General features: G+C 40.0%; 1 pseudogene across 1 annotated transcript in view; it reads left to right on the forward strand.

Moving 5' to 3' along the window:
* The window catches only part of LOC306869862 (dynein axonemal heavy chain 2-like), a 183453-nt pseudogene that overhangs the window by 15303 nt on the left and 143676 nt on the right, over positions 1 to 24474 (forward strand). Inside the window, exon 6 of the transcript in view lies at positions 5116 to 5374. The product of the transcript in view is annotated as a dynein axonemal heavy chain 2-like (transcript). The remainder of the gene's footprint in view (positions 1 to 5115; positions 5375 to 24474) is intronic.

The raw sequence follows: 24474 nt of genomic DNA on the forward strand, positions 1-24474 counted from the left end.
CCGTTTGCTGCTACTATTTGAAGTGTGTCAGGTGCATCGATTATTTCTGAAAGAAGCCTTAACCTCACATCAGGTAATATTTCATTTTTCCACCACTCATCGATGATACAAACTTGAGATCCAGTATCCCACAATGCTGTTGTTTTAACTCCCTGAATATAACAGTCAATGAGACACTGTTTTCCCACTAAAGCGGCCATGCTCAGTGATCTGTTTGAATTTGTTCTCATTGTGGCACTTAATTCTTTCATATCCGCCCGCCTTTTCTGCTGGCAGTCTTTCTTGTGTCTACTCCAGTGACGAGCCTGACATAACTTGGAGCAGTAGAGAGCTTTGTGGCAGGATGTGCATACTCTCAAATTGTGGCCACCTCCCTTCACCCCACACCCAGTGCATCGTTGATGGGACCCTAACATGTGGCAGGTTACTCCCGGTCCCGTGGAAGTAACCCTCTCTCGTTTAAATAAGCATCCCTGGATGAGTTTACTGCCCTTGCTCTACAGCCCGCAAAGAAATGCTCACTGCTTCCACATCTATAGCAGTGGGTGCAATAATGTTCAGTGTCACTCTGCTGACAGTTGAGGCATCTTCGTCGCTGGCTTCTTGTCTGGGTGGAAAGACGGTGTGGTGCAAATCCTTGCTGGAACTGAGCCGTTCTCCCTCTCTGTCCTGAATTGTAATTGGGCCAGTACCCAGGGAATGGGCATTCAGGGTGAGTAGCTGAGGCACAGTTTCGAAAACCTGGCAAGGACAGACCCTGTTCCACAGCTGTCTGGGGTAATTGAATCGACTCTCTGATCTGTGACACTTCAGCACTGAGGTTCTTTAATAGTGCCATGTCTGATTTTATTTCTCTGAGTTCATTTAGCAAATCAGGGTTAAGCTTATTTTTAGTTTCCTGAAATGATGTTTTTCCTTTCTTTTCTGCAGGTGCTGGGATATCGTTGCATTCCACCGAATGCACCACCACTGGACGATGCTGGACTGCAGTTTTCTTTTTGTTTTGTCTCTCTGTTTCAGTCATACAGGCAAGGTTTAATTTTTCTAACAATAGCTCGTCACTCACATCTGTTTGTTGTAGGTATGGCTTCAGATCCCCTCTGATGTAGTCATTTTGCAGACCGGTAAGAACTGTGTGCAGAAACATATTTTGCACCAGAATGGGATCATATTTGAGACTAGACTCCGCTTCCTGCGATGCAAATAAAATCTTCTGCCTAAGATCTAAAACACGAATTAAAAAGTTCTGGGGTGTTTCCTTACTGTCTTGGGCTTCTGACATCAGTTGCTTGTACAGCTCTGTGGCGCCCCTCTCCTGGTAATGTGAGCGAAGGATCCTTCTCAAGTTAGGCAGTGTTAGATTTGCTTTTCCCTCTAGATAGCTGCGTAGCTGCATGCCAGGGACGATGGCTTTAATTACTGCATGGACTATTTCGTGTTCAGGGACATTCTTATTTTTTCCGTTCTCGATTTGATGGGCCAAGCTGGAAAAACTAAGTTTATCTTTCTGCCCTGGTTCCCCAATCTGACCAGATATTTTAAACTCCCTTTGCCACAGAAATGATTGGGTAAGGTCTTTTGTTGAGGCACTGCCCTGAACTGTCGGATCTTTTTGACTCACTGTCTGTACATCCTGTTTTGATTCACTCTCTTTCGACTGCAATGATAACTGTAAAGCTAACTGAAGCGCTTCAATCTGTTTTTGCAGTTTTTCTTGTTCTGACATCTGAGTTACATGCAATTGCTCTTGCTGTGACTCTACTACGTTTTGTTTTGACAACTGAACTTCAGTGATTTTGTCTTTCAAGTTAAGGAGAAAAGACATACCCTGGTCTTCAAGTTCCTCTACCTCATCTCTTTCAATATAATTTACAATATGCGCGATCAGAAATGAACGACTTTTTCCCAAAATGTTCTCTCTTTGCGTACCAGCAATATTTAGAAAGTCACATACTGCAATCAGATGATCACTGTTGAGTGAGTAAAGTGTCCCCACTACTTCCAGTCTCAAGTCCTCCATTGTGTTCAAGTTGTTTGTGGATAAGTGAACGGTGTCAGTGTAAAGCAGAATGTCTACTTGGTTGGGAAGGATTTGCGGCTCTCCTGGTTGGGTGAGGAACCTCAGATTACTCGCACTTCTGCCCGTCCAGTTGTGAGACTACTGTACACTGCTGCCCTCTTATCGTGGTAGTTGTGGTTGCAAGGTGGGATGTCGTCATATGGCACTACCTCGATCGGCAGGACCAGGAACCATCCAAAACAATCCTCGCTGGGGCCTCCAAAATGTTACACCCTGATAAAGGGGGAAAATAGACATAAATAAATGAAGACAGACTCGTGCTGTTGTCTCTGCGTCAGTCTGTATTGGCTGTGTTTTCTTTCATCAACAGGTATTACTTGAATAACAGAACCGTGAAATAAATGAGTACATCAGTACATTAAATCACATCAATATGTATCTGAAACCAATCGTACAAATACATCACTTCTTCTATAACAATTAACAACTTAACACCTTCCTGTCTGTCCTTTTCCAACTGATAAATGAGTTATTCCCTTGTGATAACAATACAGTTCTTTTGTGTTCACTATCAATTGATTCTTCAGTAACGATTCCAAATGAGAAAACGATTCAGAGTTCCAACTCGATAAACAGTATTTCAACAGTCCATTATAAACACTGAACTCATTATGAAATACACAAAAAAAACTTAATTACACATAACATTCAATTTCAATTAACATTGTACAAATATACCCTTCTGTTCCACTTAAACCACTGTGAGATGCATCTCATTAAGTTTTCTCCACCATTTTATGTTTAGCATGCCGATTAGCACAGACAACCTTATAGTCTTTGTTTGAATCAAACACCACGCTTTCTCATATATTCACGGATTTAACCAGTCTCATGACTACTATGTTACTTTAACTCATTATGAAAATACTCAGTTGTGTATTTCATACCTGATAAAGGGGGAAAATAGACATAAATAAATGAAGACAGACTCGTGCTGTTGTCTCTGCGTCAGTCTGTATTGGCTGTGACGCACAGCACAGCTCGCGTCAGTCACAACCTGCAACCTCAGAGCTCCCCCTAGTGGACACTCCAAATATTACACAAATCAAATTGTTTTTAACTTTTTCATTTACTATTTTTACAGTTGGATCATTTTGAATCCGTCCTTTATATGATCATTTTGATCTTTGATCTTTTTAACCTCTACATCTGTATATTAGATGCGTGCAGCTCTTAAAGGGGCAGGACACTAAACATGCTGTCGACTGTCATTAAAGGGATAGTTCACCCTAAAATTTCATTTCTGTCATTATTTACTCACTCACATGTTGTTCCAAACCTCTATTAATTTCTTGTGCTGAACCCAAAATAAGATATTTTGAAGAATGAGGGTAACCAAACAGTTGCTGGTCCACATTGACTTTGATAGTATGAAAGAAAAATCCTATGGAAGTCACTGAGGACCAGCAGCTGTTTGGTTTTCCACCTTCTTCAAAATAGCATTTATGTTCAGCAGAAGAAAGAAACTCATTCAGGTTTAAAACAACTTTTGAGTAAATGATGGTATAAAAATAAAACATTATGACAGAATTGACAGACAGATGACAGAATATTTATTTTTGGGGGAACTATTCATTTAACGTTAACAAAACAACAAAACACAAAGAGAAAAATCACTCACTATTCTTGACTGAAAATCTTTAACACAGTTGCTTTAGGAATCAGTCTATCTAGTGTTTTATTTTTATATTTGTTCATTCAATTTCATTGAATGCTCTGCTAAATACACCTATTGTACCTGAAAATAAAGCACTGTTTGTTTTATTTGTATATTATGTGTATTTGTAATGTGTATCTTTGTTCTTATTTTTTAATAAGAAAGATAGAATGATGACAAAGATTTTTATCTTCTCCCACTTTGGCCTAAATATCTGCCATGTCTTTTTTTGTTGTTTTTTGTTACCTTGAAAGGCTTTGTCTTTCTAGTTTGGCTGTAATGCTCAAACAACTTGTAAAACCAAAATAGTAAAACCAACATGACAAAGAATCGTGATAAAATCGTGAATCGTGATATGATATTTTTCCCATATCGCCCACCTCTAGCTGGGCTACGATCAAGAAAAAAAAGAGGTTTACTGTGAGCTCTGCAGATCAATGCCCACATATGCAGACAAGTAAGTTAGAGAAAAGTTAACGTGTATGAAACCTATGGTATGAACAATGTAATGAATTGCTGTGTGACTACGGAGAATGAATCCTATGCAATAGGTTTATTTGCACTTGTTTCATGTTTTTGCACAGTTTGCTGCACTTTGCACTAAACCTACCTTAAAAAAAAATAAATGTTATTCATGTTGTTCAAGCAAACTGTTCTTTTTCGTGATTATTGGGATCAATACCCGACGCGTTGACCTGGGCCAGTGAACTTCAAAAGACAAATTTCCCTTATTGTCTACCCCTAAAGCTCTCGGATTTCATCCAGAATATCTTAATTTGTGTTCCAAAGATGAACGAAGGTCTTATGGGTTTGGAACAACATGAGGGTGAGTAATTAATTACAAGATTTTCATTTTTGGGTGACCTATCCCTTTAACAGTAATTTAATTCTAGTCAATGTAAGCTGGTCACGGCCAAAATGCCAAATAGCAGTAGATTTGAAAACAAGCATTACCAATGGGATGTGATGAGATGCTCTTGAGGGTGAACTTGACCTTCAACATCCATGTCCTCAAAAAGCCGCCTCTAAAGTGAGATTTGATGGAGTTTGAGGAGCAGAGTAGTCATCCAAAGCCACAACCGCATTCATCTTGCTCCATTCTAGGATGGAATACACACTTTTCACTATTCTATAATTGTCAAGTAGTTTAAATTTTAATAGTTAAATACTGCATGGTAGAAGAGTACTACACCATTCAATACAGCATACAGTATTTAATGAAAGATCATGCAAGGGTCTATAGAACTTTGTGAATGAAGGACATTTAAATGAAACTTTCTGCTGAATTCTGTAGCCAAAGATTCGGTGCAGAATTGCTGATTTGATCAAATAGAATGCAGCTCCTCACAAACCCCTTTTTCCCCTTTCTGTCTACCAGTGATGATGATCCACTGGACACGTCAAATAAAAGCAGTGCTGAGTGCTCAACCCGTAAGTGACATAGGAGACACATCGGGCCTCCTGGAGGAGATCTCTTTCTGGAAGAGCCGCTGTGCTGATCTGGACAGTATTAGTAAGCAGCTGCAGAAACCTGGAGTCTGTCATATACAGGCGATTCTGCAGCTCTACGCATCAACCTACATCCCACCCTTCTGTAAACTAGCCAAGCAGATCCAGGTACAGCTGAGCATCTACATGTGTGTGTGTCCATGGGTGTGTGAAAATATGTGTGGGGCTACATGGCAGGAATTGAGCCGAGGGGTAATGGGCTGAACAAGAACATGGCTGCTGATGATTTATATGCGGCTTCTGAATGGCTTCTCCTCACCCCTCGGAAATGAGCCCGTCTCACATTCAGGCTTCGCTATTACGAGTTGGCCCGGCTTCTGATTTCAACAGGAGACGGAGCATTTCTGTCAGCTCTACTTCAACGCTTAGTGTCGCACCCTCATTGCCCCTTAACATTGATTTTGGATCAGTTTATGGTTGTTCTTATAATGACTCAATATTGGGGTTAAGATAGAGGAAGCTAGTCCTGCATCAGTGTGGAGGACACGTGTCCTTTTTTTTTTTTTTTTTATACCTCCTGCTTCATACTGTGCAAAACTGCAAGGCTGCAGCAACTGCCGTCCTTCATTTCATACAATCGCCAAAGCCTCTAAAAAAATCAATGTGACCAGAGTGAAATAATTAAACATCAGGCCTATTTAACCTTCAGGGGCACCCATGGCTGCTTGTAATAGTGATGTTGTAGAGTCAGCTGTGCTTGATCACTGCCCCGTAACAGCCACTGTTGTGTATGGGGGCAGTCAACAAAGGGTGTTAATCCAAGAACAAGTCCCACTGGGGTAAAACCCTTTAAGCTTATTCGGATATCACTGAAGCTGACCTTAACTGTGCCAAACTAACTTTAAATGAGTGAAATCGGGGCAATGTAAAGGTGTTGTTCTCAGTTATTTGACCTGGTTTAGGTAGTGCTAAATTTGGGAGGAACATGCTCATCAAATCCTGTATGTTACAGTAAAAGGATATTTATCTCAATTATTTTATAACAAAACACAAGAATGTTTATCTCAATTCTATCTATCTATCTATCTATCTATCTATCTATCTATCTATCTATCTATCTATCTATCTATCTATCTATCTATCTATCTATCTATCTGTTTATTGAATTAAAAGTATTGCATGTGATATTGCTAAAATGCTATATTATGGATAATATGTAATCCTTTTTTTAGTATTATTGCATCATATGTACATTCTACAAATGCAAATCTCCTGTGCAGAATAATTGAGTAAAGCGATACATTATATGATAGGTTACCTCTTTATGATATCATTAAGTTAATTGATTTTCAGTGCTCCGACAATGAAGATTGATCCACTACACCTTTTTATTGTTATGCACAACCCTTTGTCTAGGCTCACAGATCAATCACTTCATGCATAATTTTGAATGAATCAGCTAAGCTCTCATGCTCAGAGGTTTTCCCTCAATCCACTCACACAGACCTGTACAGTCATACTAGTACCTGCTTCCTGGATCCCACATCCCCCCTCCTCTGCTTCCTGTACATCAAAGTTCGGATTGGTTTGGGCTCCGCCACATAGATAAGCCATCAACTGCAGTGGCGTAGCACATGCAACACATGTTCTTCAGATCAGAGGAGCAGGGCCTTGCGTCTCTACGCCACCCGCTCGCATCGCTTCACTTGCTTTTCATTTCCATCCCTGGCTCCTTGAGAGCATCAGGGAAACTGCTTCTGTAATTACGCTCTGACCCTTCCTCTGCTGAAATCACATGGTACCACTGCCACTTTGTTTCTCTCTCTTTTTTTGTCTGTTTCGTTTTTCTTTTTTCCTCTCTTTCATTCTCTTCTTTGAAAACACGTCAAGGCAAATCGGACTGCTACAAAAACATTTGGTTTAATTGTTTCCTGAGGGGTGAGATTGTGTGCACATGCTGAAATGCCCGCATTGAATTAGCAATTGTTTTCCAGAGGGACATTTTTTTTCTGTGAGGTCACATTTGCACCTTTGACCTGCATGTGCTGAATAAGTTTAAGCCTAGACAATCTTTTGCCGTTTGTTTCGCTTTTGTTCAAACTTAAAGGGATAGTTCACCCACCAAAAACACAGATATATCTAGAGCCCTTCTTTTAGTCTGCCATAAAATTACTTCTGTTCATCCACAACACTGTAATTCTTTACACACTCTTACCCAGGCCAAATACCTGTGGTTCAGTCAAGTGAGCTCTCTGCACTTTGTTCTTACTTTGTCAAATACACAGACTATCTAATGTGAAAAGTTCTATTGTGTTAGGTCAGTGCTTGTGCTATAAAAATGGCTTCGGTTATGCTATAATGATTTTTGAAGCGAAAGAAAGCTCTCTTCTACTGCAATGAAAACATTTACATTTATGCATTTAGCAGACACTTTTATCCAAAGCGACTTACAGTGCAGTGCATTCAGGCTATACATTTTTTTATCAGTATGTGTGTTCCCTGGGAATTGAACCCATGACCTTTTGCGCTGAACAGGATAAGAGCCTTCATCAGTTTACATGCATTTAATATATATATATATATATATATATATATATATATATACATATACAGTGGGTACGGAAAGTATTCAGACCCCCTTAAATTTTTCACTCTTTGTTATATTGCAGCCATTTGCTAAAATCATTTGTTCATTTTTTTTCCTCATTAATGTACACACAGCACCCCATATTGACAGAAAAACACAGAATTGTTGACATTTTTGCAGATTTATTAAAAAAGAAAAACTGAAATATCACATGGTCTTAAGTATTCAGACCCTTTGCAGTGACACTCATATATTTAACTCAGGTGCTGTCCATTTCTTCGGATCATCCTTGAGATGGTTCTTCACCTTCATTTGAGTCCAGCTGTGTTTGATTATACTGATTGGACTTGATTAGGAAAGCCACACACCTGTCTATATAAGACCTTACAGCTCACAGTGCATGTCAGAGCAAATGAGAATCATGAGGTCAAAGGAACTGCCTGAAGAGCTCAGAGACAGAATTGTGGCAAGGCACAGATCTGGCCAAGGTTACGAAAAAAAATTCTGCTGCACTTAAGGTTCCTAAGAGCACAGTGGCCTCCATAATCCTTAAATGGATGACGTTTGGGACGACCAGAACCCTTCTTAGAGCTGGCCGTCCGGCCAAACTGAGCTATCAGGGGAGAAGAGCCTTGGTGAGAGAGGTAAAGAACCCAAAGATCACTGTGGCTGACCTCCAGAGATGCAGTCGGGAGATGGGAGAAAGTTGTAGAAAGTCAACCATCACTGCAGCCCTCCACCAGTCAGGGCTTTATGGCAGAGTGGCCCGACGGAAGCCTCTCCTCAGTGCAAGACACATGAAAGCCCGCATGGAGTTTGCTAAAAAACACCTGAAGGACTCCAAGATGGTGACAAATAAGATTCTCTGGTCTGATGAGACCAAGATATAACTTTTTGGCCTTAATTCTAAGCGGTATGTGTGGAGAAAACCAGGCACTGCTCATCACCTGTCCAATACAGTCCCAACAGTGAAGCATGGTGGTGGCAGCATCATGCTGTGTGGGTTTTTTCAGCTCCAGGGACAGGACGACTGGTTGCAATCGAGGGAAAGATGAATGCGGCCAAGTACAGGGATATCCTGGATGAAAACCTTCTCCAGAGTGCTCAGGACCTCAGACTGGGCCGAAGGTTTACCTTCCAACAAGACAATGACCCTAAGCACACAGCTAAAATAACGAAGGAGTGGCTTCACAACAACTCCGTGACTGTTCTTGAATGGCCCAGCCAGAGCCCTGACTTAAACCCAATTGAGCATCTCTGGAGAGATCTAAAAATGGCTGTCCACCAACGTTTACCATCCAACCTGACAGAACTGGAGAGGATCTGCAAGGAGGAATGGCAGAGGATCCCCAAATCCAGGTGTGAAAAACTTGTTGCAGATTTCCCAAAAAGACTCATGGCTGTATTAGATCAAAAGGGTGCTTCTACTAAATACTGAGCAAAGGGTCTGAATACTTAGGACCATGTGATATTTCAGTTTTTCTTTTTTAATAAATCTGCAAAAATGTCAACAATTCTGTGTTTTTCTGTCAATATGGGGTGCTGTGTGTACATTGAGGAAAAAAAATTAACTTAAATGATTTTAGCAAATGGCTGCAATATAACAAAGAGTGAAAAATTTAAGGGGGTCTGAATACTTTCCGTACCCACTGTATATATGATATAGACTCTCTCTCTGGAGATTTTTATGTTTTTACTGTGATTCTATGAAATAACGTTGCCATTTTTCTCATGGCAGTTCCACCATGCCATGAATGTGCTGTGAGTTAAAATCACCCGCTAAGGTCCATTAATGTGCACTGACTTGAATTTTGTACCTGGTTCACAGATTTGGCACACTGTCCTATAGGACTGATGGGGGACCAACTTCCCTGGCCAAACTTGAAATGAAACATTTTAGAATAAATTGAGGAAACTGTTCTAAAATCAGAGTTTAATTGTGATTTCTATCAACACCCATAAACAAATACATCTAAATGGTCTGTAAAGTCCACCTAGCACTTTGGTGTCATTGGCTGCGTGCAGTAGCGTGTTAGCAGTGCTGTGTTTAATGAAGGTCAAATGGGCCCCGGTATTTGCACTCTTTTTTTAGTGGGTTTCTCCCCCTCTAAGACGTAAAATAACATAAGAAACCTGATTATTTCAGCAGGGAAGCATTTTATTGTGCTTTCAGTGAGGAAGGAGAGAAAGAGCGGAGGTAGAGAGAAAAGACATGGAGCAGAACTTGCTTTCTTGATTCAGTTTCCAGTCAGAGGTTTCCAGCTAATACTTTCCAATCAGAGGGCATTTGAGTCATGATGTGTGTGTTTGTGCGTGGATTTGTATGTGTGCACGACCACCTTCCCTTGTCTCTCCCTCAGGGCTTTAGCATTTATTTTATTTGTTTTTGGTTTGTTTTTCCCCCCGTCCTATTTCTCTGAGCTGGTAGAGCCTACATTGGTTTTAATATCATTTTCCAATCAGCCAGCGCTAGGGGCCACGGGCTTTGGACTCTGATGTGCTTTTCCGTTTAATACCAAGAGAAAAAAAACAAGAGGTAAAGAAAGAGTTCAAATACATAAGGCCTTCAAAAGAATAATTTGTAATAATTGTGCAGGCATTCTGAGACTGATGTGCTCATTGTTATTTCGTACATGGGATTCACGGCTCTATAAGCTGTCTGATTCCCACTGTCTATTCCCTGATATGAAACACCATCTGCCAGGGTTTCTTAAAGCTCAGCGTCTGTCATCTATTCTTACCTCCTACGTCCACCTAACCCTACTCTCAGCTCCCCATAGAAAGCCTAATTTTTTTCCCCTGCGCCAAAGTTAAGACACGCTTCTCTGCTGATTTTCAAGAGCTGCTGTGAAAGAAATGGAAGAAACATCTCTGATTGAACAAAGCCTTAGAAATCTCTTGAGATGCAGGCGTTGGGACATGTGTTGTCTTCATTTACAGATGGTTCTTTTTTTCTCTTCATAAAAAGAGGAATGAAAAAAATAAATATATTATGAACTCATATAAGCTGTTTAATTCTGTGGCTCTCTTAACCTTTTGCTTAAATGAGAATTTTGAGTCATTTACATATCAATTTAATTTCCTCTTGTTTTGTGCCTCCTTTATTAAAACAGGAATTTGCCTGGTACTGTAATCAGTGTGTAGTACACATTACTGCAGCATGGCACAAACACACACATATACACTTTTTCTTTCACATACACATTTTTCCACTTTCCCACAGAGACAGTGCCCTCCATAAGTATTGGAACTGTAAAGACAAAATTGCTCTGTTGGCTGTGGAGTCAAGACATTTGCAATTATGATTAAAAGATGAATATGAGACAAAATTACAGAATGTCACATTTTATTATTAGCTGTTTCAACACATACATGTTTTACCAAATAAAAAGAACAGCACTTTTAGAGTTCATCCCACTCATTGATGTGAGCATAAGTATTGGGACAGTTGAACATAAGGCAGATATAAAAGATTAAAAGCTATTATTTAGATGGAGATCCCTTGCACACAATCACAGCAGTGAGTCTGTGACCCATAGACATCACCAGACTCTTGGTCTCATCCTTTGAAATACTTTTCCCAGCCTTTAATGCAGCCAATTCCAATTGTTGTTTGTTTGGGGGAGTTTCTGCCTTTACTCTCCTCTTCAGCTGGTGAAATTCATGTTCAATCGGATTTAAATCTGGAGATTGACTTGGGCAATCTAAGACTTTCCATTTCTTTGCCCTTATAAATTCCTTGACTGAACTGGCAGGGTGTTTTGGGTCATTGTCCTGATGCAATATGAAGCACTTCCCAATGAATCTGGTGGCATTTTCTTGAATATTTGGTAGGCAAGATGTTTTTGTACCCTTCCAAATTCATTCTGCTACTGTCATCATACATTAAGTCATCAGTAAAGTTGAGAGGGCCTGTTCCAGAGGCAGCCATGCATGCCCATGCCATGACACCACCTCCACTATGCTTTACAGATGAGGCTGTATGCTTGGGATCATTTGCAGTTCCCTTTTTTTCTCCACATTTTTGCTTTCCTATCACTTAAGGTTCATAAAGGTTCATCTTTAACTCATTGGTCCATAAACACAGTTCCAAAACTCTTCTGGCTCACCTTTGTTCTTTTTTGCAAACTCTAATCTTGCCTTTCTATTTTTGGTGCAGGTCAGAGGTTTGCATGTTGCTGTGTAGCATCTGTAATTCTGTGTCAAAGTCTCCTGAGGACAGTAGATTGTCAGAGTATCACCCCAGCTTTCTGGAAGTTGTTGGTGATTTTACAGACACGTCTTTTAGGATTCATTTTCACAGCTTTTATGATTTGTCTGTCATCAACTACTGTTGTTTTCTCAGCCGATCAAGGTAGTTGTTGGTTGCTGGTGTTGCTGGTGGTTTCTAAACTCTTGATTTCTCCATGCCCTTTGTTTTTGCTATAGCTCTAATTGACTTCCTCTTTTTTTAGCATCCAAATTGCTTGCGTTTCTCTCAAAGTTAGCTCCCTCATCTTCATCCTGGTTTGTGTGTGTCATCATCGAATGCAAGATTCAGAATGCAGAAGTAATGGATATAACTGATACAACACATTCCCTGCTTTTAATATCTGAAGAATTAATGCAACAGGACACAGCTGATCACTTAGAAAGACCTGTGAGGCAACTATACCTTTAGAATTTCTACAGTTTCTATGGTTAACTGTATTACTAATACTACTTGTATGGAGAGAAATCTCAGAATTAATGTATTTAAAAAATATGATTCCCAAATTTGAAAGCTAATGTTTAAAGAAGTTTCTTATGCTCACCAAGACAGAATTTATTTGATCAAAACTACTGTAAAAAATGTGAAATTCTAATTTAAAAGAACTGTTTTCCGTTTTAATATTTTATAAAAATAGAATTTATTCACGTGATGACAAAGTAAATTTTTTAGCAGCTATTGTTCCAGTATTCAATATCACATGATCCCTCAGAAATCATTTTAAAATAGGCTACAGATTTGGTGATTAAGAATAAATTCTTATTATTATTATCAATATTAAAAAACGTTTTCAGTGATTCTTAATAATTTTGTGGAAACTGTGATACATGAATTTTTTAAGGATTCTTTGATGAATAGAAAGTTCAAAAGAACAACATTCATCAACACACACATACACATACTCAAACACACACACACACACACACACACACACACATATATATATATATATCATGGACTTTAGGAAGAGACAGCAGCAGCCCTCCACTCCTCTAATGATCAGTGGGACACCTGTGGAGAGGGTGAGCAGCTTCAAGTACCTCGGTGTAAACATCTCCGAGAACCTGACTTGGACTACACACATCCAAACACAGGTTAAGAAAGCCAGGCAAAGACTGTACCATCTTGCGACAGCTGAGGAAATTCAGGGTCTCACCAGCAATCCTGAAAACTTTCTATTCAGGGACCATAGAAAGTGTATTGACTCAGTGCATCTCAGTGTGGTATGGAAACAGCTCAAATCAGGACTGCAAAGGACTATAGAGAGTTGTGCGCTTAGCTGAGCGCATCTCAGGGTCTGCTCTCCCCTCTCTGCAGGACATCTACCTCAAACGCTGCAAAAATAGAGCTGTCAAAATAATCAAGGACTCAAATCACCCTGGTAACCGTCTATTCACTTTGCTTCCATCTGGTAAGCGCTTCCGGAGCCTGATGGCAAAAACTGAGAGACTTAGGAGGAGCTTCTTCCCCCAGGCCATCAGGCTCCTAAACTCTAACTGTGTCATAACATCACTTGACTCCATGTAAATATCACCATATCAATAGCTATTCATAATTTTTCTCTACCTCATATTGCTGCTATTTAAATACCCTGGACAACTTTTTGCACATTCCTCTTATTACTATTTAAGTCAACAACATACCGACCTGTACTGACCTGCACATTTATATTTATATTTTTTTATCTTTTATTTTATTCCTCTTATTTTTTCTACTTTTCTTTTTCTTAATATTTGTATTCTATATAATTGCACTGTCCTTGGAGCGGACCTGACCTACATTTCACTGCTGGTTATACCCTTCTTGAATCTTGAATCTTGAATATATATATACTCTAATCTCATACCCAGCCATACGATATTTGCCGATACCTCAAAAAATTCTATGATACGATTACGATTCGATTCGATATAGGAGTATATAGATATAGGATTCGATTCGAAGTCGTGGCCTAATGGTTAGAGAGTCGGACTCGTAATCCAAAGGTCACGAGTTCGAGTCTCGGGCCGGCAGGGATTGTAGGTGGGGGGAGTGAATGTCCAGCGCTCTCTCCACCCTCAATACCACGACTGAGGTGCCGTTGAGCAAGGCACCAAACCCCCAACTGCTCCCCGGGCGCCGCAGCATAAATGGCTGCCCACTGCTCCGGGTGTATGTTCACGGTGTGTGTGTGTTCACTGCTGTGTGTGTGCACGTTGGATGGGTTAAATGCAGAGCACGAATTCCGAGTATGGGTCACCATACTTGGCAGTATGTCACTTCACTTCATATATCAATATTATGATATATAATACCTATTTTAAACAACCATCTACATTTTTATTAACTCACAAATGCAACCAAAATATATAACATAAACATTTATCTGAAATTTTCACATCCTGTACCTCAATTGGGGACATTCACAAAAAAAAAAAAAAAAAATAGGCCTAAACCTTTTTTTAAATAATAAAGAAAATAAACAATTGGAAAAGCAATTCTGGCTGCTACTAGGGGCTTAGTGCTAAAACCTTTTCTACAGATAACCAAATTACAAGCAATAGCAGAAAATAAATAAATAGGACAAAGACACAAGCTCAATAAACAGTGCTTTTCAGGTTTTTCAGCTCAGTCTAAAATAAATTTTCAGGTACACTACAGAAATGTAATAATCAAATGTAAAATAACTGCATAGTCTTCACTGTATAAATTAAATATACATCAATCATTTTTGATGTTACAAAGGTCATTTAGTCAGGAGCAGTGAGCACTTGTATTTTTCTTTGACAGCATTAGATTTATTATTAGTTTTCTTTCACTTTTAAGAACGAAAGCACGGATTTAATATACTAATACACGTGTTTTCTTTCTCAACTGTTTACATTAAGACATATGCCTAACCAACTGTGTTTACTAGAATATTCACCAAAACGTGCATTTTGATGTAATTTTGTCTGTATTTATTCATCCATGCACAAAAAAGCGGAAGAGAGCTCAATTTAGTAGGGCTGGACCAGACTATACGATTCAATTTAAAATTTTGAGATTCGAATATCCTTTTTATTTTTTCTCTCGAACACCTGGCATCCCCTGCGAAACGGTTCTCAACTTGTCCGCCTGGCTGAACATCTGCACCAGCAACAGAGCGTTCGCCAATGAAAGACGTTCGTGCTGACCTATAGCATGCATATATTTCATAAAAAAATCTTCTATTATGAGCGCGCTTGCCGCACATTGACATTTGAAATAATGAACTTAAGCGCGCAAAAGACGGAACATGTGAACGGACCCTCTGCTATCACAAAACCGAATGCGATGCATGCGTTTTCTTCTGTCAGATGCGAGCGAAAGTCTTGGGTCAGCGTGCGGTAGCTCTTGTAGTGCAGACGAGATGCGCCGATGTGAAGCCGATTTGAGAGAGTGAAAGAGAGAAGACGCGGTACAGCCAGGGGCGTAGATTAAACGTAAATTCGTCCCCCGCACTTTTTCATTGGACAGTTGTGTTCTCGACATGTTGAGGTTTTAATGGAGCGATGTATATAAATGCAGAATGATTTAAAATTCAAAGAGACAGGATCATTTATACATGACGTTTACGTTTCAATGGCAATCAGTCACTCAGTTTGTGACGTCACGACATGCCCAGGTCTCGCGCCCGCGGTCCCGCGCTGTATCCATCATTCATTAGAGGTCGAGATGAGTTCAAAGCGGCAAGAAACTCTACACTACTTTTTTACGAAAAAGTCAAGCAGCGTAAGTTGGCATGTGGTATCCAACTTGATTTCTCATATAAACTTGATTTTCATCAAAAAATGATGGCTACGCCCCTGGTGTATATATATATATATATATATATATATATATATATAGTAACAATGTAAAAGTCTTTGTTGTGGTATTTGATGAGTTGAATGTATCCTAGCTGAATATGAGTATTAATTTATATCTTTAAAAATGTTGTGTTACCACAGCCTCTGTTTGGCTAGTCCGGATTCTATTTCATAGTCACCTAAATGTTTGCTTTCTTCTAGTTCTCTTCTGTCTGAGTCAGCTGTACATAGATAGTTTTCAGCGCCTGGCATTCCTTTCTATACAGTAGCTAATATAGAGCATGCTTTAAGCCTATATTATTTACTGCCGGTCCTCCTCTCTGTCTTTCAGCTTTATGGCCCTTCCTCTCCCTGTCATTTCCACCATCACCATCACCCAGTCATCTCAGCTTCTCCACACAATTCTTGCGCTCACGCTCTCTCTCTTTCGCAATGGAATTGATACCGCTGCTAAATGAGAGTGCCAAAGCTGTTCCGTGATTGCAGCCCTCCTGCTAAAAAGAACAGCATTTTACGGTGCGATGACAGAGTTTCTTCTTCAAAGTGATGGCAACTTACAGCCAAATGACAGAGGCTGAACACTGCAGCATCCATTTGAAAGGAGCTCTCTCAGAGTCATCTCCCAGAGTTTTTTACTGCACTTAGGTTTAGGATGGCGCTCCTTCTTCAGGTGTGGTGAAACTTTGCAATACTGTTTCATCATGTCTCAGCAGAATGTGGTGTCTGCTTCATAGCATTCTGCCGTAAACTATGGCATAACTCATGGTGGCTGTGATTTTTAAAGATGTTAAAAGTGTAGCAAATGCTGTATTGTTGAAGCTGAATGTAACAGATTCAGTGGGAGGGATACTCTGTAGAGAACAAACATTTATTTCCTAAGCAAGTCTTCCCTACAGGATACAGCCATTCAGTTATGGCTTTTAAAAACAGCAAGGGGCTCCAGAGGTATTTTGCGGAAAATAATGTGCGGTCAACCAAACACAACACAATGTTCTTTGTGGGTTACACCCTAAGGTCTCTCGCTTTCACCCCAACCCTGCAGTTTTTTTGCATTGCATCATATTTTTAGTGTTGTGGGCCTGCTGGTAGTATATGATGTTGGCTTCATTTGTTGTGATAAAAGCAAAGAGTTTGTTTTGCCCCGCAGACACAAGAGATCTCTGATCCTTCAGTTGAGTAGCTGACCTCATCCTTCAAAATACAGCCAGTGTTCAGACAGCACAAAGAATACAGTGTTCCACCTCTCCTCTCACCTCTCACTGTACAATGATTCTTACTCTAGATGTAGATGCAGAATTACCATATGTACTGGAAAATTGCAGAATTATTGAATATTTTTGTTTACTCACTATTCCTAAGTGCTATCAACTTTAAGGAACACAAGTATGCGTCTCAATGCAGCTCTTCTGTCACGATTTACTATTTAAAAGTTAAAACAGGCCTACCTTAATTCAGTCCCACTTTCCCTTATGGTCAATTATGGTTGCTTTGTTTGACTGTTTTATTTACATAAAATTTGGTGACAATCACATTTACTTAATTGAGTAGATTAATTAAACTTTATAAAGCCATGCAAATTCTTGTCTATGTGATATTTTGAAGAATATTTTTGGACATACAATGAAAGTCAATGGGATCCAAAACAACTTTGGTCCCAAAAGACCTTCACTGGACAAAAAAAAATGCTATTGATGTGCAAATGATGACTGAATATTTATTTTTGCCTGAAATTCCTTTATCATCCTCTTGACATTTCTTGATTCATAACACTGACAACACTGGCGTAGTCGTGGATCTGATGTTTTATTTGATGGAGGCAGCACGGACATCCAGGGTATTCATCAAAATGGTATACTCAGATTTGTGCTTCTGTTCTATAGAGTCTTGTTATTTAAATCCCACTTCAGCGATGAGATCTATAGTTTTTTTTGTTGTTTTTTTCAGTAAAGATACTATGTTTACTGAATGCACTAGAGCAGGGGTGTCAAACTCAGTTCTCGGAGGGCCGGAGCCCTGCAGAGTTTAGATGCAGCCCTAGTTAAACACACCTGATCCAACTAATCAAATCCTTCAGGTTTATTTGAAAACTACATGGGCCGAAATCGCCCCCTATACCCTCATTCACTATTCCCTACATTAATCCACTCATACAGATCACTTGAAGGAGTCAATAAAAACGAGTGAGTGAATTCGAACGCTGAGTGCACCAGAAGGACTGCCGCTTTTGCATAGTTTGCTTGCTGTTTGATAATCATTTGATACAGGCAGCTCCAGTAGTAAGATTGAAGGATTTATCCTGAACTCTGTCACAGAAATTATGTATAAACCCTAATAGTCAATTTACAATTAATTTTGTACATGTGTTGTATTATGCTGTATTACGTTGTGGACGAGCGCTTCTAAAATTAATGGATGGATGATTCAGATGCGGGTACCATCTTCTGGCGAGACGCGGGAATTCATTTGGCGTGCGACTCTCAGAGTGCATTCTGGGGATTCTCTAGTGTACATCGGTTGTACACTCGTTTTTGCGGTGCATTGTGGGATTGAATGAGTGCACTCGAGAACATCCACTATGGTTTCGAACACCACTTAAAATGGCTGTCCCCTCAAATAGTGCACTATTTGAGGGTATAGGGGCCGATTTCGGATACAGCCATGGTTTGTGTGTTTGAGCAGTGTTGGAACAAAACTCTGCAGGGCTGCGGCCCTCCAGGAACTGAGTTTGACACCCCTGCACTAGAGCATCAGGGTTTTAGAACTTGTGAATAGAATTGTTACAGAAGAGCATGTTAGTATTGTTATTATGAGCCATTTGTTGTTGCAGTACCATTAATGGCCTGCCAGTTGCAGCAATAATAGCCTGCACTCTTGTAGCCTGAGCCGATGGCAGCACTTGAACAGAATCGATTGCTGCACTAGTAAATTCAATACAGTGCTGCAACTAAAAACTTAAGGCACGGCAGGCCTCCGAGGTAGGATTTGATTGTCCCTGCTTTACGATGTATTGAGTGCGAGAGTGAATGCCCTGTGTAAAGCAGACAGCATTATAAATGGCCAATGTTAAAGCTGGATCCAGATGCTTGAGGTTTGGTGTTAAGCAAAGAAAGCCTACTATTTTCAGTTTGAGAAGGAAGACCGTTATGCACACACTCGCAAATGTCTTCAGAGTTCAGCTCTGGGTCGACGTCTTGGAGACTCGTGGTCATGTGTATTAGTAATAAACAGCAAGCAAATGCCCTTTATCATATTTTACCATCATTGTGTTGGTTTTTGCATTGACAGGAGGAGCAGAAAATTAGCAAGTGTCATTGGCACTTTTGCCGTTCACATCACGTCAGATACTTTCAAAGAAATGATTTATCAAAGCTGGCTGTCAACTCTATCAGTCTGGACAGCCATGAATCAAAGGTCACCTGTGTTTTTCTCCAGAGCTATTTTACTGGCATCATATGTATAAGTAGGGATCACTTAAGCTGGTTTGCTCAACCTCATGGTGCATGTGTATGTTTATATATGTGTGTGTTGTGACATGATTAATGTGGTGTTAGCAGCAGCATGCCCTTTATCCTCTGTCCTCCTGGTGGCCTCTCTTTCGCTCTCTCTTTTTTTGGTTTTGCATTTTCACTCACTTTATCATTCAATCTCTTTTTTTGTTGTTGTTGCATTGAACACTTTCTTCTCCACCTCTTTTTTCACTTTCACTCTCATATGAAAGAAAATCACAAAAATGGCATCTCTATAATATCTCAAGAGATGTTCCTGGACAGTAATGAGATTTAATGGAAAGCAAATGGAGTCTTTCCTGAAGAAATGATGTTACATGTTTCCAAATTTCAGAAGAGATCTCAACAGTAACACAACTGTGTGCTCAGATTTGCCAAGATACTGTGATCTGTAATCAAACATCAAAGGCTATGTTTTGGATGCAATACTAGCTTTTTAAATAATAAGTCACTGTCCGACATTTTTTTTTTTTTTTTGATAATCATTTTTACTTGGATGTACTTCACAGTACAGAAGAAAAGATGAGACAACGTTGATACTGAAATGAAACAAAACTGAGAACTTGAACTAAATGAATGAAATAGTGAAAAAATCAATAAAACATCAAACTCTTTCATTGTCTCCTCTTTGCCTTTATTCTTTCATTCAAGTTCTCTTTCTCTCCACCACTCTCTTTTCCTTTAACTCCCTCTTTTAATTTTTTTTATTGAATTTTTATTCATTGAATTACGAGTCAATCATGTCAGATTTTCTAGACAATACCTTTATGAATCGTAACCCTTGTGGTCAGCCTGGTTATTCTTCTGTATACTGATTTAGCTTAAAGACCTTCTGAAACACAGATGACCTCATAAAATATCTGTCATGGTTGGAAACATTGCCATGATACCACTGCCACTAACTGTTCAGGGAGTTGTGCTTTGAAAGAAAGATATGAAGATTATGTTTGTGTGCATGAGTTTAAATGCACAGAACATATTTTAACTGGTTAATGAGTCACACCGATTTACTGCTTTGCCATTTTGTTACATTGTGTGTGTGTGTGTGTGTGTGTGTATAAGACTGTTAACTTTAACACTAGATGTTCATTACATATTTAATTTTACAGATCAAATTCTCAATTTCATCATACACTTTTGATTTTATAGCATTTCTTAATGTTAAAATTGCCACTGACATCACAGCTATGATGAAAACTTGTATGACAGCTACCAGTGAGAGCGTTTTCATTCATGTTCACTTTTAACCTAACAACTTAAAGATAAAATGGGTGTTACTTTGAATTCACAGGCATAAAAAATTCAGACAGAAGTTGAAAAAAATTGAACATCCGAGAATATTTTTATGTAACAACAAAATCATTTTTTTCCCCTCCGACTGAGAGAGAATCTTATTACATTTAATTTAAACTGCCCCTAACACAGTTGTCACCCATCTACCTTCTGTATTGTCTGGTTAGGACCAATAATGGAGGAGACTTGTTGTAAATACTTATCTCATTTTAATTAATATTTTGTCTGTTTATGTGAAAATGCAGTCAGTTGTTTGCATTTCACTGATTTCACTCATTTATTTTCCTTAAGTACTTAACTTCTTAGTCTGATCCACTCTCTCTCATACTGTTTAAATCAACATCTCTAACCTTGCTGAATGTTGTAATAGCGTTTTATCATGGTTCATGGTATGCAGTAACTCGTTCAAAGGGATGTGACCCTGGAGCCAGAGAGCGTGTAAGAGAATAAACATAAAGAAAGCTTATCGTCTGTAATCTGTGTTACTGCCTATGTATGACATTCACCTCTGTGTCCTCCTGTGTGTTTAGACAGTGCATTCATCACTTTGGGCCCAATGACGACCTTCTCTGAGACCTACATCACTGGATCATGTCTCTCTCATAATCGCTTACTCTGTCTCTCTCTCTCTCTCTCTTTCCCAAACCAACCGTGTTCATCTCTTTTTGTCTATTATCCTTCCTTCCAATCCCTCTTTTAGTTGTACAAAAGTTGTCCTCCCCCGGCCCTCTTCCTTCCTTTCTTTTGCATGACAGCCGTTTATTGGAGCATTATTACTCCCCGTATAAGCCCCTCTTTAATTAGACACCAATTTGGACGGATTTACGCTTTTTCACATGCCAAAACATTCATATTGGCTGTTTATCCCCGTGGTTAAAGGGCATAGCTGTCAAACTGACCACAATTCATGGCAATATTAAGTGTTTCACAGTGAACTGAGCATCATGGCGCAGCTCCGTTCCTTCCGAAATAACATGGGCCTAACTGGTGATTAAGGATTTAAAAGACGAAGTGGAGATGCTCGTGCCGGGCGGTCCTGTAAATGATTCAGGAGAACTGATTTCTGGTGCACGGCTCACCGTCATTTCAATGTGTTTTTGAATCTCAGTCATTAAAGTTCAGGCCGCATTTCAATTTAAGCTCTAATCCTCCGCTCTGGCAACTATGATCTCTGTGCAAGGCGAAAATCGTAATTTAGTCGTTGCGCCAGACGGCGGTGGTTATTTTTCTCTTTAATAATAAATATATATTTTTTTTCTTTGCATAAATTAAAGTAGTATGAAAGATGAAAAAGGAATTTGGGTTTTATGCGTGGAGACCTTATCTGGTGGCCTGTTATTACCCAACACATTCTGATATAGGGGCCGCACATTAAAAGAAATTGCAAAACGCTGGCAAGCGGATCGTTCTAAATGATCAATGTCCCATTGTATCTTGACATTAGCTTTGAACTGTGAGGAAACCGAGAATGAAAGACAGAAATGGCCAGGTAAGGGGTCTGGTTTCATATGAGGACCAGTCTGACAGAGTTCTTAGCAGTGGCGATTTCTTTTTAAGACTGCAAGGGAAGCTCAGCTTCCCCTATAATGTCAAAAAATTAATGGTCAAACATGTACTGTGTTAACATTTTATTGATTAAAAATGCGTTAGAACACGTTCATCTCAGAGACGAGTTCGTTCAGAATCAGCTACATATAGCAGGTGACTCGATTTCCTTCTCATATATTCCGGTAGCATCAGTGTATTTGCCTGTTGAAGCCCAGCGTCCGTTGACTTCTATGGGGCTGCTTTGAACAGTTTTTTTCAGTGCTTCAAAACTAGACGGTCATTGGATAAATGCTGCGATTATGTCCCGCCCCCGGACGCTCAGCGTCTCTGGGGGTGAATGGAGGAGTGGGCGGGACTGGACTCCGGGCTTCTGCGTGATGATTGGAGGGTTTGTCGAAAGACTGCATCTCCTTTTGATTGACAGCGATTGTGTCCTATAAGAAGTCGCTGATGCTGAAGCTATTCGAGCCAGTGTTGCCAACTTAGACCACCCTAGCGACCCTTTTCCCCAAAAGTGACTAGTGACAAATCTAGCGACTTCTTTGACAAACCTTAGCGAGTCTCTGTGATCGCTGGTACTACCGCAACGGCGCGAGGTCAGCGCGCACGCACCTCTTTCTCTGTTCAGTGAGCGGCTGAGAGGAGCGCGTTCAGTTCAAATAGATATTATGTTGCTTCTCTAATTTTACATGCAAATATAGCCGAAATCACAGCACAGGAATTGTCTTATCTTGTATGTATTATTTGATTTAATCAGACGACGGCTCGATTATAAATTAGGATTTTTGTGCAGACTAACTTCTTGGGAGGGAGAGCTGGGTATTCTTAAAGGGCTGCGTTTCAGTCACTATTTCATATTTATCCCGTTGACTGACAACATAAACAGTAAAATATATAAAGGAAAACAGTTTTATTGAGAATTTGGCTGCATTAAAATACAGTATGAGCACAGAGAAGTTACCTAATGGTTACCTAATGGCCTAATGGTTACCTAATGGCCTAATGGTTAGAGAGTCGGACTCGTAATCGAAAGGTTGCGAGTTCGAGCCCCCGGCCGGCAGGAATTGTAGGTGGGGGGAGGGAATGTCCAGCGCTCTCTCCACCCTCAATACCACGACTGAGGTGCCCTTGAGCAATGCACCGAACCCCCAATTGCTCCCCGGGCGCTGCAGCATGGCTGCCCACTGCTCCGGGTGTGTGTGTGTGTGTGTGTGTGTGTGTGTGTGTGCGCGCATTTGTTCACTACTCACTGCTGTGTGTGTGCACTTGGATGGGTTAAAACGCAGAGCACCAATTTCGAGTATGGGTCACCATACTTGACAATACATCACTACTTTACTTTACTTTAGAGAGACAAACAAATGTAAAAGGCAATATGACGCGATGACGTAATGGATATGCTAATTAGTGCATGACGTCATCTGGCGACATTTAGTGACTTTTCAAACTGGCTTTAGCTACTTTCCATCGAAAGAAGTTGGCAACACTGATTCGAGCTCAGTCCCATAGTGGACTTTGCAAGTGTAGTCAAAAGACAAACTGCTGCAACCGATTTCTTGATATTTGCTTGGAGAAATTGCTGGCCAATTTTCATTATACATTTCACACAATTATACACCACATTCCTTGTTTCAGTTTAACCTAATTCCCACATTTCCTCCATCGAGTTTAATGTTTTTTTAGATCGTTTGTTCATTCATTCATTCATACAGTAGGCCAGGCGGTGAACTAGCCAGCTAGCAAACTGCACACGATGGCAGAATTTACGTATAAATAAATGGACAATTTTTATGATGTAGGCCGAAAATGAGCTTCCCCTCTTTGAAAGACCAGCAGCCGCCACTGGTTCTTAGTTCCAAGATAGCAATCCCTCTGAACAAGGCCATGGATTTGGTCTGTCCCTTTGACTAAATCACTCAATTTACATGTACTATCACGCCTATCTGGTAACAGAATCATCCCGCTGAAGGCTTAGGGTGCTTTCACGCTTGGTTCACTAGCCTGGTCCGAACCCGAGTTTGATTGCTCACCCCCTCCCCCTGCCCCCGCTGAACTGCGTTCATATTATATTATTTGGGTCCGGTTTGTTTGCGTCATCAAGCCAGCAGCTGTTTACCCCATTGCTTAGTAACGATGGCGCGGGAGAAGGCGGCAAAATGCATAAGATTGCTTTCTGCACTTTTATATATTTACGTTTTTGAACCGTTCGTTTTGTTTACAAAGCTTCAGTGCATAAAGCATTTGAGTCTCCCTTACGAATGTACTGCAAATATTCGAAAGAATGCTGAAGGCGAAC

This window comes from Barbus barbus (assembly GCF_936440315.1).
Source record: "Barbus barbus genome assembly, chromosome: 1".
NCBI lineage: Eukaryota > Metazoa > Chordata > Actinopteri > Cypriniformes > Cyprinidae > Barbus > Barbus barbus.